This window comes from Stylophora pistillata, chromosome 1, assembly GCF_964205215.1.
Source record: "Stylophora pistillata chromosome 1, jaStyPist1.2, whole genome shotgun sequence".
NCBI classification, from domain to species: domain Eukaryota; kingdom Metazoa; phylum Cnidaria; class Anthozoa; order Scleractinia; family Pocilloporidae; genus Stylophora; species Stylophora pistillata.
Window position 1 is genome coordinate 42,464,113 of NC_142519.1, and position 15,000 is coordinate 42,479,112.

The following is a 15,000-nucleotide window of genomic DNA, read 5'->3' on the forward strand; positions in this document are numbered from 1 at the left end:
TCAGAAAATCCTAAATGAAAACGACGAGGCATCCAGCGAAAAGAAATGCAACTGCAGAAACAAAAACGTTTGCCCTCTTGACGGCGCGTGCCTCACCGCAAACATCATCTACGAAACAACTGTTACAACAACTTTTGGTAACGCAAGGAACTACATTGGAATGACAGAACACGCATTCAAAACAAGATACAACAACCACAAACTCTCTTTCAAAAACCGAAAATACTCACATGACACTGTACTTTCAAAACACATTTGGGACTTAAAGAAGCGAGGCAACGACTACAAGATCAATTGGGCATCATCAAAAGGACAAGCGCATACAAAGGCAAACCATCTCGCTGCAACCTATGTTTGACTGAAAAACTTTGCATTGCATCTTGAGCGCTTAAAATGCCTCTCTCTTAAATAGGAAATCTGAGCTTGTAACGAAATGCCGCCACGAAAGCAAGTTCTTCACAGCATCCAATCAGAAGAAGCGCGCGCGTGACGACTTCTAACCGTTCTTGAATTTTAAACGTTCATAACCGTTTACTTCTCGTGAGTGAGTGTGGGTGAGAACTTTATTTTAGCGCGATAAGTAAAATCAGCATTGCTGGTGGGGTCGTGCAAACAGTAGTTACGAAAAAATAAAATACTTAAACATATGTACAATTTAGAATTAAGACTTAAAAGCTATGACCTATCAGAAATATTTGTAGTCGGTATCTCTATTTTTAGTTATGGCTAAAATCGGTTCAGAATTTATTTTATCTGTGTCAAATTTCCGAAGACAGCGTTTAAAATCTTTCAAGGTTTTAGCCGTTGTTTCCTTGTTCGTTACACTATTCCGTGCAATTGCTCCTCTATAAGTTATGGAGTTCCTGATGAAATTTGTTTCAGGTCTGAGAAGAATAATGTCATCCTTTCTTCTGCAGCCTGATTTCCTTTGTGTAAAAAGTTTTTCGAATTCTGTAACGGTGAAACCCTTCGTACATTTGAAGACAAACTCTGTTAGTCGCACTTTGTACATTGTTTCCAGCCTGTCCCTTCCAGTTCGCGTTAATACATCTTCAGCGCTTGTATCTCATGGCAATACGTAAACAATTCTCCCAGCCCTTGCATGGAGCTTCTCCAGGTTGTTTAAATGCGTTTTGCTGCACGATCCCCACACTATCAAAGTATCACCTTTGTGTAGAAGTCTTCTACTTGCTTTCGAGGGAGAAACCGCATGCGCCGGAGTAAACCTAGCTTGGACGTGAAGGACTTTGCTACATTTGCAGCATGATCTGACCAGGATAACTTGTTATCGACTTGTACTCCGAGGAGTCTTTCCGAGATTGTCCACTCTATATTGTTGTTGCCAAGACAAAGTGCTTGGATAGGACCAATGAATGATGATTGCCGCTGCACAATCATTGCTTTACATTTTTCTGGATATGGTATCATCAGATACCTATCACACCATTTCTGGAGTTCAGCTAGGACATCGCTTAGCATGTTTGTTAGTAAATCCATCGTTCCTGCAATACAGTATATTGTTGTGTCATCTGCATACAGAGAAGTTTCCGCAGATTTTAATGAGTTTGGGAGATCGTTTATGAAGAGTGAAAATAACGTGGGTCAAAGAATAGTTAATCGATAAAAGCATCAGAGGCTTGCTGGGAAAGAAGCCGAGAATATGTCATATATTGGATGCTTTCAAAAACATTGGCATTTTTTCTGTTAGCGAAACGCACTTTTCCACTGATGATCAGGCTCGGGAAAAGATTGATGGTTTCACGTTTGTTGGTAAATCTAGGGCATCGGGTCAAGGTGGAGGTGTAGGGGCTTATAAATCACTCTCTGTGCCCTTTCACAGAAGACGGATCCTCAACAAGAAGACATTTAGTGTATATAGCTTGAGATTTTATTCCCCAAAACCAAAAGCTTTCTTATTGGAATTATCTATCGCCTTCCAGGTTGGTCAAAACATCTCATCCTGCATTTTAATTGCAAATTTGAATCAATGCTATCAGCTTAGTCTTTGGAGAACAAAGAATGCTTACTAACAGGTAACATCAACTGCAATTATCTAGTGAATTCGGATCACAAAGAACTGAAATAAATTCTGGCATCTTTTGGCCTGAGGCAGCTTATTACAACTCCCACAAGGATTGCACAAAAATCTCAGACGCTAATTGATGTTCTCTATAGCAATCGGCCACATCACATCTACTCTACGAAAACAGTTCCAGCTGGTTTAAGCGATCACGAATTGATCGGTTGTGCACGCAAACTCCAAAATGCTAGATTTAAACCCAGGGTTATGAGATATCGAACTTATTCAAACTATAACCCTCAGCTATTCTGTGATGATTTAAGATCCAAAGACTTTCAGAATGTTTTTTCATCGTCCTGCGGCAATAAGGCTTGGTCCCTTTTAAGAACATCCTCAAAGAATAAGAATGCATCGACCGCAAACATGCTCCTCTCATAGCAAAAAAAAGTTGAAGGAAGGTTACGTCCATGGCTACCCTCGCTTGCCAAAAGTGAAATGACTTTGAGAAACAAATTTCTCAGGAAAGCTCGCAGAACAAATGGTGAGGTCGACTGGTCCTCTTATAAGCGACAACGCAACAGAATGTTTGGTTTAATCAAGATCTCCAAGAATAGATACCATCGTAACACCGTTCTCAGTATCGACCACCTGACCGGAATGGGGCAAGATGGATGAAATAAGTAGAATGGTGTGTATGGTCTGTATGGGTTGGAAAAAAAGGCAACACTTCGCCAGAGAAAATCAAAGCTGCAAAAAAAAAGAAATAAACAAACAAACAAACGGATTTAGGACTTAGGACCGCTAAAAGACCCTTATGACCTAAACGGTGGAGTGCACATTGCAAAAACAAAAGAAAATAAAGAAATTACATCTAAAAACTGAGAAATAAGCATAGTCACCATAATTATTTTAAGGTAGTTGGTACCATCCTAGCATTAAACGGTAATATTATGAAATCTGGAATCATCATCGTCTTTAATAGTAACATCCTCGTGAGGTTTTTCAGAAACTATTTACAAACTTTTTACAATTTATTAAAACATAAATAACGATAAAACTCATGGTCAGAATTTAAGATAGTATTCCACCAAGTTCTAGAGCTTATAAAGGAAATGTCTGCCTCAATAGTGTGTCTTGCAGAGCGCGCTTGAAAGATGCCAATGAGGCATTTTGCCTAAGTTCTTTATGCAAGTTATTCCATATGTTGGCCCCTCTATAGGAAAAAGTGCGCTGGTCAGTAGCCGCTCTGTATAGCGGAATCTGCAGAGAGTTCCGCGTACGAGTGCTACGAGTATGAATATTTGATCGCTTGGTAAACTTACTCGTTAAGTATTGAGGCGCAAGACCGTTCTGACATTTAAAGGTCAGAACGGAGTCTCTATAAAATAATTGTTCTTTAACAGGAAGCCAATTTAGCTCGCGAAGCAAAGGTGTTACATGGTCGAACTTCCTAGAGTTTGTTACGATCTTACTGGTAAAATTTTGAATAGATGTAATCTGTTTATATTCTGGAGTGTGGTATTTGACCATACAGATGAGCAATAAAGCATCTTACTAAAAACTGGAATAAACTTTGGGATGTCGGGGACGACGGAACATGGAAACAAACAACTGCGTTTTTTGATTTCGCAAAAAGATTTATGTAAAAACAAGCCAAGCATTTCATAATATCTAAATAGAAGCTGGGAGTTTTTCTAGAATGCTTCGGTTGGTTGTTCGGCTGGGTGAAAACCTGTCAGGAACATCGTTGAGACGTTTGAAAAAGCTAGACTTGGTGGAGTAAAATGCAAAATCTCGACTAGATACATATGGTGACAACATGGCGCTCAGTGTTGAAGTCATAGATGTGATAACTTTCCTAAATGTAAAAATATTTGCTCCTAAATGTAATAACATTTGGTCCTAAATGTAATAAGGTCCTAAATGTAATAACATTAATATTTGGTCCTAAATGTAATAAGATTTGATCCTAAATGTAATAAGATTTGGTCCTTAATATAATAAAGTCCTAAATGTGATAACTTTTGATCCTAAATGTCTAAGCCTCCAATGCAATCGTTTGACTGCGCTAGCGCATTGTTGTTATGACGGACATCCACATTAAGCTGTTAAAGTGACAGCTGTTACACCAAAAAATCCTCTGACCGGTGTTCATGTCACATTACGGGCTAGCTGATCCCAATCATCGTCTTTTTTGGGAGACGCGAGTCAAGTAGCATTGGCTGCAGATCGTTACACTGACGGCATCTAAGACAGCTGGCAAAACAATAAGTACGCTGACCAATACCTCCATATATCACTGGCTAAGATTCTTAAGTACAATAGATTTTGGAAAAATGTGATAACGTTATTGCAAATAACAAACTTGGACAAGGGAGTCTGCAGACTTGTAGGTCAAACAAGTTGCAAGCTCGGATATACATTGTTTATCTTTCCTTTCTTGACCAGACCTTGTTAGCATGCACACTTTGTTTCTCAATTCGGACCTTATGACAGTTCTTTAGAGAGTTATTGCTTTCAAATTCTCGAATATTTCCGTAATTATCTAAATAGAGACACGACAATTTTTCTTTCCAAGAGCACATAATTGGGGACACTTACCTTCTCTTGATCTTGAAATGCAAACAGCAAAAAAAGAAGCAAACAAGCAAACAAACGAAAAAGGTACTGCATCGGTCTGCATCAAATCATATACTCAGTGACTTATACTTACCAGGTGTAAATGAAAAGAGGCTGCTGACCAGGAAACCTGTTGTCCCGGTCCCCTCACGCAAAAATTTGTGCTCTTGCTTTCTCTGAGATGTGAGTAAAACTGATCGTGTAAGCCGTTTTTTAATGGTCTACTTGTTGATTTGAATAAAAAAAGAGAAACATGGTTTGCTTGACGCAATAAAAAGCATACTATCGAAACAGGTAGACTGTTTTTCCGGACAGTTAGCGAAAAAGGTGATCATATTTGCTCACGTGCTAAAAAGATATTAACAGAAAAGGCAAACGCACGTGATAACATTCCTTCGCATTTCTTTGCCCACGCTTTTGCTTTCTGTCGTCGTTTATCCGCTTTCGTTTAGTCATACAACATGATCCAGCTAAAAGTGTTCTAAAGTATTTCTTTTCAGCTAAGGTTTATGGCCAATGCATCTCGGCCTACGTTTCTAGCAATTAAAAAGATGCTGATTAAAATCAGCAAGCGAGCCTGTAGTACGCCATCAATTTTGGTCAGAGGATTTTTCTGATGCAACAGTTCTCACTTTAACATCTCAATGTGGATGCACAAGCGCTGTTAAGCTATTGCATTGGAGGCTTATTACATTTAGGACCAAGTGTTATTACGTTTAGGACTTTATTACATTTAGGACTAAATTTTCTTACATTTAGGACTTCAACAGCCCAGGTCATTCTAAATACTAAAAAATACTTAAAGGATAACACTATCAGTATCGTCCACCTGACCGGAATGGGGCAAGAAAGATGAAATAAGTAGAATGATGCGTATGGGCTAGAACAAAAGGCAACGCTTCGTCAAAGAGAATAAAAGGAGCAAAAAGAAAAAAAAAGAAACAAAACAAAACAAAAAAAAAACGGATTATCTTGCCTCTCGACTAAGACTTTAGACCGCTAAACGACCCTCACAACCTTAACGGCCGAGTTTCAAATTGCAAAAACAAAATAAAAAGATTAATAAAAATGAATTTAAAAAAAATGGAAAAAGATCGTTCTGGATCTTGACTTGCATATTTCGTTTACACTTGTGTTGCACAGCACAAAAGAGGTGAATTTGCCACAGTTCTCAAAACTTTGAGAAACAAGAGTCTTCATAAGGCGATCAAAAAGAGAAGCCACCTTTTTTCAAATCTAAGAAAAGAAATCGAAGACAGAATATTTTGATGAGGCGGAGAAGTCAGACCTTTCTCTTAACTCTCTCTAGCCTCAAAATCCAACTCAACCTTGCATTGGGGGTAGGGAGGAAATGCACGACCAGGCAACCAAGTAAATAAGAGTGAACCAAGACACCTTGTCTCAGCATTTCAGTATTCTTTTAGCCCTCAAGAGCAGTCGTTATCACAGCTCAGCTACGACATGAAAATCTCATCAGAATGGTTCACCCAAGGTTACACTTTAACGGTGTTGGCGAAAAACACAGTGCGTGACAAAATATTAGCCTAGGTCGAAAACCTTGCGCATTGTTCTCACTTTTTCAGCACGCGGTCATATTACAACCACTACGGTTTGGTTATTTCAATCTCAGTTTTAAATCCGATTTGTGTATTAATTAGTTACCTTCTACGCAAGGGCGTAGCCAGGGGGGTCCTGGGGTGCCCGTGATCCCCCCTTGGTAGGCCTTCTTTAGAGCAAACAACCTACAATATTCAGGTGGCGAAAACGCCATGACAATATCTTGGCTGTAAAAGCCCACTTTTTAAAGTTTGGTTTTTTTGTAAAGTATTTTCGTCAACGGCTCTTGTATTTAGTTAATATGGGCCTTCATGCCGCGATTATACGACTAAGCCCGCTGATACACGCGGGAGAGCAGCGGTGTAATGGTGAGTAGCCTCTGTGAACCCCCCCCCCCCCTTTGAAAAATCCTTGCTACGCCCCTGCTATGATACGAGGAACTGATTTGGTTTCGGGAGCATTAATCATTACGTGAGTCGGTGATTCATTTAATTTGCTTGGTTAGAAAACTCGTCACAGGAATTTCTGTATTCGTATTATCTATATTCTACGGAACGACCTAGGTGTTGGGTTACACTTAACAAAATTATTGCTAAAAGAGCTCGAATGATTTAGGGCTGTAAATACGGCAAGATCCAGTTCCATAAACTGGATAATTGTTAAGTGAATAAATAATATACAAAACAGGGGATACAACTTAAAGAGAGGCCTCACTGAGACAGTTTTTATTCGAGTTAAGTTGAAGGTAAATTAAAATGCTTCTAAGCCATCTTGTGAAACACGACAATGTTAGTTTCAAAAACGATCAATGATCCTAAAAAATTATTTTGCGCTTCCAGTGGCGATTAATCCACGAAGATTTACTTCTGTTCAGTTTAAAATGACAGAGAATGTTTTTTTTAAAGTTTGATTTCAAATGTATGTTTTGAAGTTGTGACAGTTAGTTCGTTTAATTGCTGCGATGACGTGTGCAAATCTTCTCTTTCTTCCTTCGAAAAATTGATATAAAATGAGACACTTTATCCAGACACAAGGAGATTTAATGCTGCGTTTCCTCGTGTCATTGAATTCCTTCGGTTTCTGTTGTGGAATATAAAATAGAAATGATTATGTCCAAATTCAACGGACTTCCAAAGACTTAAGGACGGTACCTGCTCATAGGGATCTAATTTTGCTCAGCCAATGACCGTGCAAGCAAAATAGATCTTATCAAGAGCTATAAAGATCCAAAATGAAAACTGGAGGTAGCCAAGCCATATTCCGAGAAAATATGGTTTAAAATCTGAAAAAAAGTGCTGACGTTGCATTTTCTTAAAAAGTGAGGGAAAATAAAATTTCCCGATCAATTTCATTTGAGTTCAATTTTTTTTGAGAATTAAATCAGTAGTATGTGTAAAAATCTTCAAACTAACTAAATTTAAATAAATGATCGCTTTTAGGCCAGTTTTAACTCTACTCTTTCTCACTTGCACGTCAAAAAATACTGGTAAAACAGTTTTGGCACTGAATGAAAAATTAATCGACTCTGTGTTTTGTAGACGTTTTCCTTTTTTCCGGTGCTATCAAAAGTAGGTGTCACCACGCCTTTTCTTAAGTTATTTCCTTTTTACTAAAATTGTCATCACTCTTTGTTAAAGTTTTCCTAACACACCTCCCATGTACGTAAACACATTGAGAGCCGCGCAGCGCGATTGTCTTGTGTGAGAGAGGCTTTCCCAGTAGTACTTATGCTATCACAACGAATGATCTGGCGGCCGACTTTCAAACTTTTTCTTTCCTTTCCGACCGCGTCAGACCTTCTGGAGTTCGGAAAATAATGGATATTAAAATGTTAGGGGCGACGGAATAAGCTTTCGAGTCAACGACATTCCGATTCTCCGACGCGATGCGAATTATGGCTACAGAGTAAAAAATGTACTTTATTACTTCAAGTGAGGCCTAGCAACAATTTGACTCGTCCATGAACCGCTAAATATCATTTTTACATTACAATATGTCCGTAGAGTGTTGCCCGATCGAAAATCCTGAGTCAAACCGTACAACTTTCCAACGCTACCTAATTTCCTGGCCGTGAAGTCAAGTATACAACGATCTAAGCATGGAACTCTATTGATCTACTACGCAACTGGGTTTCTTCGAAGTTCCTATCTTTTTCGCTCATAACCGTCAATCAAGAAGTGGTTTAAATAAATCCTTTGTCTCGAAATTTCTCATGGTGATTTTCGTCTTGCTTCTTAATCACGATCTCCGGGAAAGTTCAAACAAGTGATCTATAGCTGTGCTTGGACAAATGCGTAAACATTCAGTGATTTCATGTTTATATTTTATCTTGATTCTGAGTAAAAATTTATATACATCTATAGTTTTTCTTTGAAAAGAAGTTATTTAAATGGTCTTCTTCAATCTGAGCTTGTTCCTTGGAGAAGATGATTTCAGAATAAAATTAATGCGCATTGTTCCGTCCTTCCCCCTTTCCCCATAGGCAAGCGAAACAGTTAAGAATTGATGGGTAAAACATTTTTCTCATTTTCCTCGTGTTTTTTATAGGGACCAAGAAGACCAATTGTCCTATAAATTTTCCTTTTCGGTTTTTATCAAAGACAGCATGGTTAAACCAATAGGGCCCGTAAATTATAGGAGTGAGCATCCCTTTCACCACGGCTGGTCTCTCGTGTTATCATTGCGAGGGACGAACTTTTTCCACACATGCGCGAGCACACACGACCATGGCGTATGCGCAACTCGAGTGCGCTGTGACAACATAACGCACTATCCTTAGTTACTCAAAGTAAACCTGTAATTGTGAATCCACCAAGCTGTATGTATATGGAAGAAATTTGCTAGTTTTTCTCTTCTGAGCAGAAAAACGTCTGATTAAAACGTTGTTCTTGAAATAAAGATTTGGTCTCGAAATATTTCTTGATCCTTTTCGCCTTGTCATTGATTTGTCATTTATTCGCAGCGGAGCATCCTGCTTAATAAGAAGACCCAAAATCAGTTCACTTTAACACCTGATGAAGACTAGCAGTGTGCAGGCGAAACGTCTCGTTTTACATCACAAGTGATCACATCGTGAGAAAACGATAATACTTTATCATTATTGTACTTTAGCACGATGAACAAGCACAATCTGTTTTTACGAAATATATTCATAGATCTCGGGTAGAACACGATTAAAATGACTTCTTCTCACTACGTATAGTTTCCTTTACGGAAGTAGAACAACAGATCAAAAGTACAAGAACTGACTCTGCCACAGGTCCTGACCTTATTCCGGCCAAGTACACTAAGCTCGTAGTAGAATAATACATCACTTCATTGTTAACGGACATATACGGATGTATTAATCAGAACGCCTTTCCAACTGCGTGGAAAAAATCCAGAATATCTCTTGTTGCTAAAGTAGACAACTCGAAGGAGTGGGATGACTACAGACCAACAGTCATCCTTCTTGTGCTTTCCAAGGTTGATGAACGTTGCGTGCTCAGCCAAATGACAGAACAAATCGATAAACACAGCGTGCCCAATGAGAAAATCTCTGGCTATAGGAAAGGACATTCTACCTCCTCGAGCTCCAATATTGATACGTTTCAGAGACAACATCCAGGTGATGAAGATGGGCAAGCTGACCATGGCTATATATGCTGATTTTTCAAAGGCGTTCAACACTGTTGATCATCTCACGATCTTAGAAAAATTTCATAAAACGAAGAACTCTAACCACTTCTTACAATGGGTTTTGAGTTACTATTGATGGTAGACGACAGTTCGTACAAGTCAATGACAAAACATCTGAACTCATTGATACGAAATTGGGAGTACCACAGGGATCCATCTTGGGCCCAGTCTTGTTCAATTTATATGTAAATGATCTTGATGAGGTTCATGATTGCACCGTAATTACAGTACGCAGATGATACGACGCTTATCCCCCACTGCGTCTCTCCTATACTGGACGCAAATACCGCGGAGTTAAACAACACAATGCGTACCTTAGAAGACTGGTCAAGTAACTCAAACTTTTTGTTGAATGGGAAAAAGACCAAGCAAGTGATAATCACCACAACAAAAGACAACAAAAGCTGGATAACCAAACGCCCGAGATTAAAACCGATGGTGAAGTTCTTAAAAGAATACAATCTCTTTTCGTACACGAAAACTTAAAGTGGACAGATCACATAACAAAAACCGTGTCTTCGTGTCTTGCAGCCTTACCTATTATAAAGAAAATCAAAAATCTGGCGCCCACAGTTTGTTGAATCGTTGACACTATCAAAGCTCGATTACTTACCTCAATGTCTCCAAACGAAATTACAACAAGTACAAAAGTATACTGCAAGTTTTGTTAACAACCTTTAGGCTAATGTGACTGAGGTTTTCAAACAAGGATGGCCTCCATTAAAAGAAAGGACTGAATTCCATCTGCTAAGAGCAACCCCGGACCCATAAACCAACGTACGATGTTCATTGGCCAAGCTATTTTCCTCTGCAGAAGCATGAAAACATCAGAAGGCTTCACTCAAATGCTACACCGTAACTTGTTGTGCCCCTTTTAACAGGAACATTTCAAGATCCAGCAGCCAAACTATTCAATGGTCTTCCTTGTGACATTAAACTTGAAACTGACTTAAGGCCATTTCAAAGAATAGCTTTCAAACTTCTTAAAACGAAGGCCAAGTTTAGAATGAATTAATTACACATCATATTTCTTTTTATAACAAATTGAATTTTTGCTCTATGTACATATTTATCGTTTTTATATCAGTATATCTCTATTTGTAGATACATCTAATTTTTCTATTGTTTACTGGTAAAATAGCTACATATTGAGTTCATGACGAATGTTGAGCTACCCTGTAGAAAACTCGTCATTAAACCATTACTATTATCATTATCATTATCATTATTATTGTTATTATCTTGTAAACCGAACACTGTTGCATTTCGAGCACAACTTGTTTCTGTATGCTATTTTATAAAAGCAGAATTGTTTCATGCTTTAGTTGTACGTATATCGAGTTATGGATGCACTTGGGAAGTTTGTAGAGCACTCAAGAAGTTAGAGTTGAAATCGGTTGCACCTCGAGCAACTGTCGCGGCTCTCTCTTGCTCTCCAAATTTCCCGCTTGCATCCACAAGGCTCGATATGTGCACGCTAACCATGAACCAACTCAGTCTTTAAAAGAATATATATTGGAAGTAATTTTGCATTGATGAGAGTCCTATATGATTTCTATCAAAAGAGGAAATGAGGCATCTAAGTTGCTGTTATTTAAGAGCTTCACAAGATCCAGTGGGCTGAAGGTGGTCATCTGCATAAAAAGTAAAGGGTCTTGTGAGATTCAGAACAGATTGCATTCTGAGCGAATTGTGTGCTGCATAATACACTTTACGTCAAACTTGTTATAATTTAACTTCAGGGTTTCTATAGCCGAAAACATTAATTTCAGTCTTTCTGTCAAATATTCCTGATTCCTCATTTTTGGGCTAATATTTCTTTCTTTTTTGTAGTGACTTGTCGTACAACCAACTGGAACAGCTGCCTCCAAGAGCATTCTATGAAAATACAGTGCTTGGAGAACTGTGAGTAGAACGGTCGTTACAGCTGTTAGAGGGCCACTGTTGATATGACTCTTCTAAACGAAATATTGTGTTATGATGTGCATGAAAACTATATGGCCATGTCTCAAAAAGGAATAAATATAACCAAACTGAAGTAAATGATGGGCTAAAATCGGTATTAATCTTAGTCTAAATTTTCCAATCCATGCCGACGTTAATTCTAGATCGAAATGTTTGTAACATTTATCCTCACAAAGTAACATACGAAAGACTGTGGGGAGAAATTGAATCAAGCATTGGTTTTCAACGGAAACTGTTTCACTGTTGACAATGCAGATTCCTGAACAACAATAACTTAAAGAATTTATCCTCTGATCAACTACCTAAAGAGATGAATCCGTATTGGAATAACAGACCAAGAAACCTGTAAGTTGAGTAGTTTTAGCCGGATTTTCATTCCACTCAAGATGAGTAATTATGCCAACGATGAAGGTCCTACATTCATTTAACAACACGCCCTCTTTTAAGACGGGGGGCAGAAAAATCAAAATCTCTAAATATTTAACTGCACAGAAAATTTGCGTAAGTGTTCTAAGGACCATCTTATATTTGATAGTATGAGAACTCTTTCCTTGGGAAGGTATGTTCTCGGTCGAGTAACTGCAAATTTAAATTTAAAAAAAATTAAAGGATAAAAATTGCTACCTAAGCCTGAGAAAACGAACCGGTTCTTACCAACGTTTCTCTGGTAGGTTGAGTCATATTTTCAATTTTTTTTGGAGCGTTTACTCTTTGAGCCTTGTTAAATACGCCATTTGGCAAAAATATTGTACCTAAGAAGGCTTCGCAATGATAGATGCGTCATTGGGTAACAATGTTGTACTCAAGAATGCTAGTTTCAAATAAATTATGTAATTCGTTCCTATTTTCAGAAATGTGATTCTCGTCGTTGTAATGGTGACTGATGTAAAATTCAAATCAGTGTCAGTCTGTGTTTCTTATAAGATTATTAACTCTGATTTCGATTGCAAAAATTTAATTTCCTGCGGTCGCTTTACGTTTCTTGACTTTGACAAAACATTTATTTATTGGCTCATTTTTGCACTGTTCTTCGCAGAAGTCACTCAGATGAGTCTCAGTTTTTTTTTTATTTCAAAAAGTCCTAGAGGTCATCTATTCTCTGATTGGGTGCATAATATTCTAAGAAAAGACACAATAGTTGTAATTTTTAAACACATGTTTCCACAGCTTTTCAGACAGTTTCAGTTCAATGAACGCCAAATTGAGACGTCCAAAACTGCAAAAGTAAAATTGTTCTTAATTAAAAAGTTAAACCAGAGTTTTTGACAAACGAACTGTTATGTTGTGTCGCCTTAAGATTTTGACTTGTTTTCTGCTTTCCAATTGTCAGTATCTTTTTACACAGGACTCTAGACTTTAACAAACTGGAGACTCTGCCTTCTGATATATTCAAGGGCATCAAGTTATACGATCTGTAAGTAATTGGCCCTGAAGCTTTAGACAGTTGACTCCCGTTGACTTAGATTGATTTTCTATCTTCCCATAATTGTTTCGAGCCTTTTGTTTGAAAGTGAAAATGAACGCCAATTAACCAACTGAATTTGTAAAAAAGACAAGTGGTAAAATAAATCATCTAAAACAGATTGTTAGAGACCGAGGGTTGACACCTCCCGCCCAACAACACTCTTCCTCGTCAATTGGACAAAACGACAACTTATCGCCCTCAAAGAAAGAGCCTTGTTTAAAAGAAATTTATAAATCACCTCAGGTTTCTTCTCCATGTCGTGTAGTTCATCAAGATTTATCATAATCGGAAGCGATTGCAATGAAAAACACAGAATAGATGACTTACAAAATCAATTTTAAGTTCAAAATGTATAATATAACATAATCTCAGAATTCTCTTTGTTGAAGATATAAAATAGGTAGACTTCTAATGCTTGCCTTCAGTGACAGAGGATTATTTGGTTAGAAAGACTCAAGCTGTAAAAAGAATTGCGCATGGTGTTTTACAGGTGGCTGGGAAACAACAACATCAAAAAGTTACCTGAAGACTTGTTTGTCGGCCAGTATCAGGTTAAATACTTGTGAGTGGTAAATTCTTTACTCATACATATATGAATAGGAGTTAAACGACATGAGCGACCCGCAACATTTGAGCATAGATATCCCGTATCAGTTAGTCCAGTTACAACACAGGTGGCACATTCACCAGTAACAGGCGCGCTTCAGCGTCAAATGCAATATCTGATCAAGAGTCGATCACTGGACAAACAGAAGTGTGAGACAATAAATCTATCACTTACTCGTCATTGCTCACGTTTGTTTTCTTTTGTGTCCTGAATCGCAGGACCGGTAGAAAAGCGAAGAAAACAACTTAAAAGAGGAGAACTGATGTCATCAATCCGATTTGACCTTGCCAAAAACTCCATTCAACCCAAGAGTGGGTTATTCTTTATAAAATCAACCCTTTGGATGTAATCCCGAAATTAACTAATGTATGAGTTAATGTCGCAGACTTCTCGACAAGCTGAGTGCAAATCTTCATCAGAGTCAAATGAAATATGCTTGTCGCATTTAAACCAGTAAGTCATGATAGAAGTATAAAATAAGATAAGTCACAAACTGAACCTCTTGCATAAGCCTCAATAAAGACAATATTGCCCTGTTTACCACCTAATTCTCCTTTTCAGGCTCCACTCTCGAACTACAACTGCTTTTATTCTGGCTTTTCAGACATGATCGATTCCTAGCCAAACTCTAATTTACTAAACTAATAAACTAATAATTTTGCCCATCAAATTCTTACACGGCTCTGATGAGCTTTATCGAAATTGACCTTCTTGCAGCAATTAGAAATAAGGTGCGAGGAACTGAACGAATTGCTTTTGCGCGTAAAACAACTCTGTCCAGTTAAGAGTACTTCCTCTTAGCTGAAAATGCGGCTTGAAAGTTTCTACAACCCAAAATGGTTGAGAATACGAGCTAGATAGCTTTAGAAACTCTTAACAGTGTTGATGGCTACACTCAGCAGGTAGCTATATAAACAAGAATATAAGTGCTAGAGAGTTCCATTCCTCCAAGCAAGTCTTAGATGAGAAAAACAAAGCAGTTGTGCCATTGCGGTAGTGGCCAATGTCCATCTGAAGTGCAAAGTTTAACTGATGAAGAAGAAGAATAGGTACTAAGGGAGGCACAAAATTTTTGGTTCTCAAACTCTA

At 38.1% G+C, this 15,000-nt stretch overlaps 2 pseudogenes; one reads left to right on the plus strand and one right to left on the minus strand.

The window, feature by feature from the left end:
- Nucleotides 1-1,497, minus strand: part of LOC148742626 (uncharacterized) — a 66,671-nt pseudogene extending 65,174 nt beyond the window's left edge.
- LOC148742625 (uncharacterized) overlaps nucleotides 1-15,000 on the plus strand; it is a 120,140-nt pseudogene that overhangs the window by 75,443 nt on the left and 29,697 nt on the right.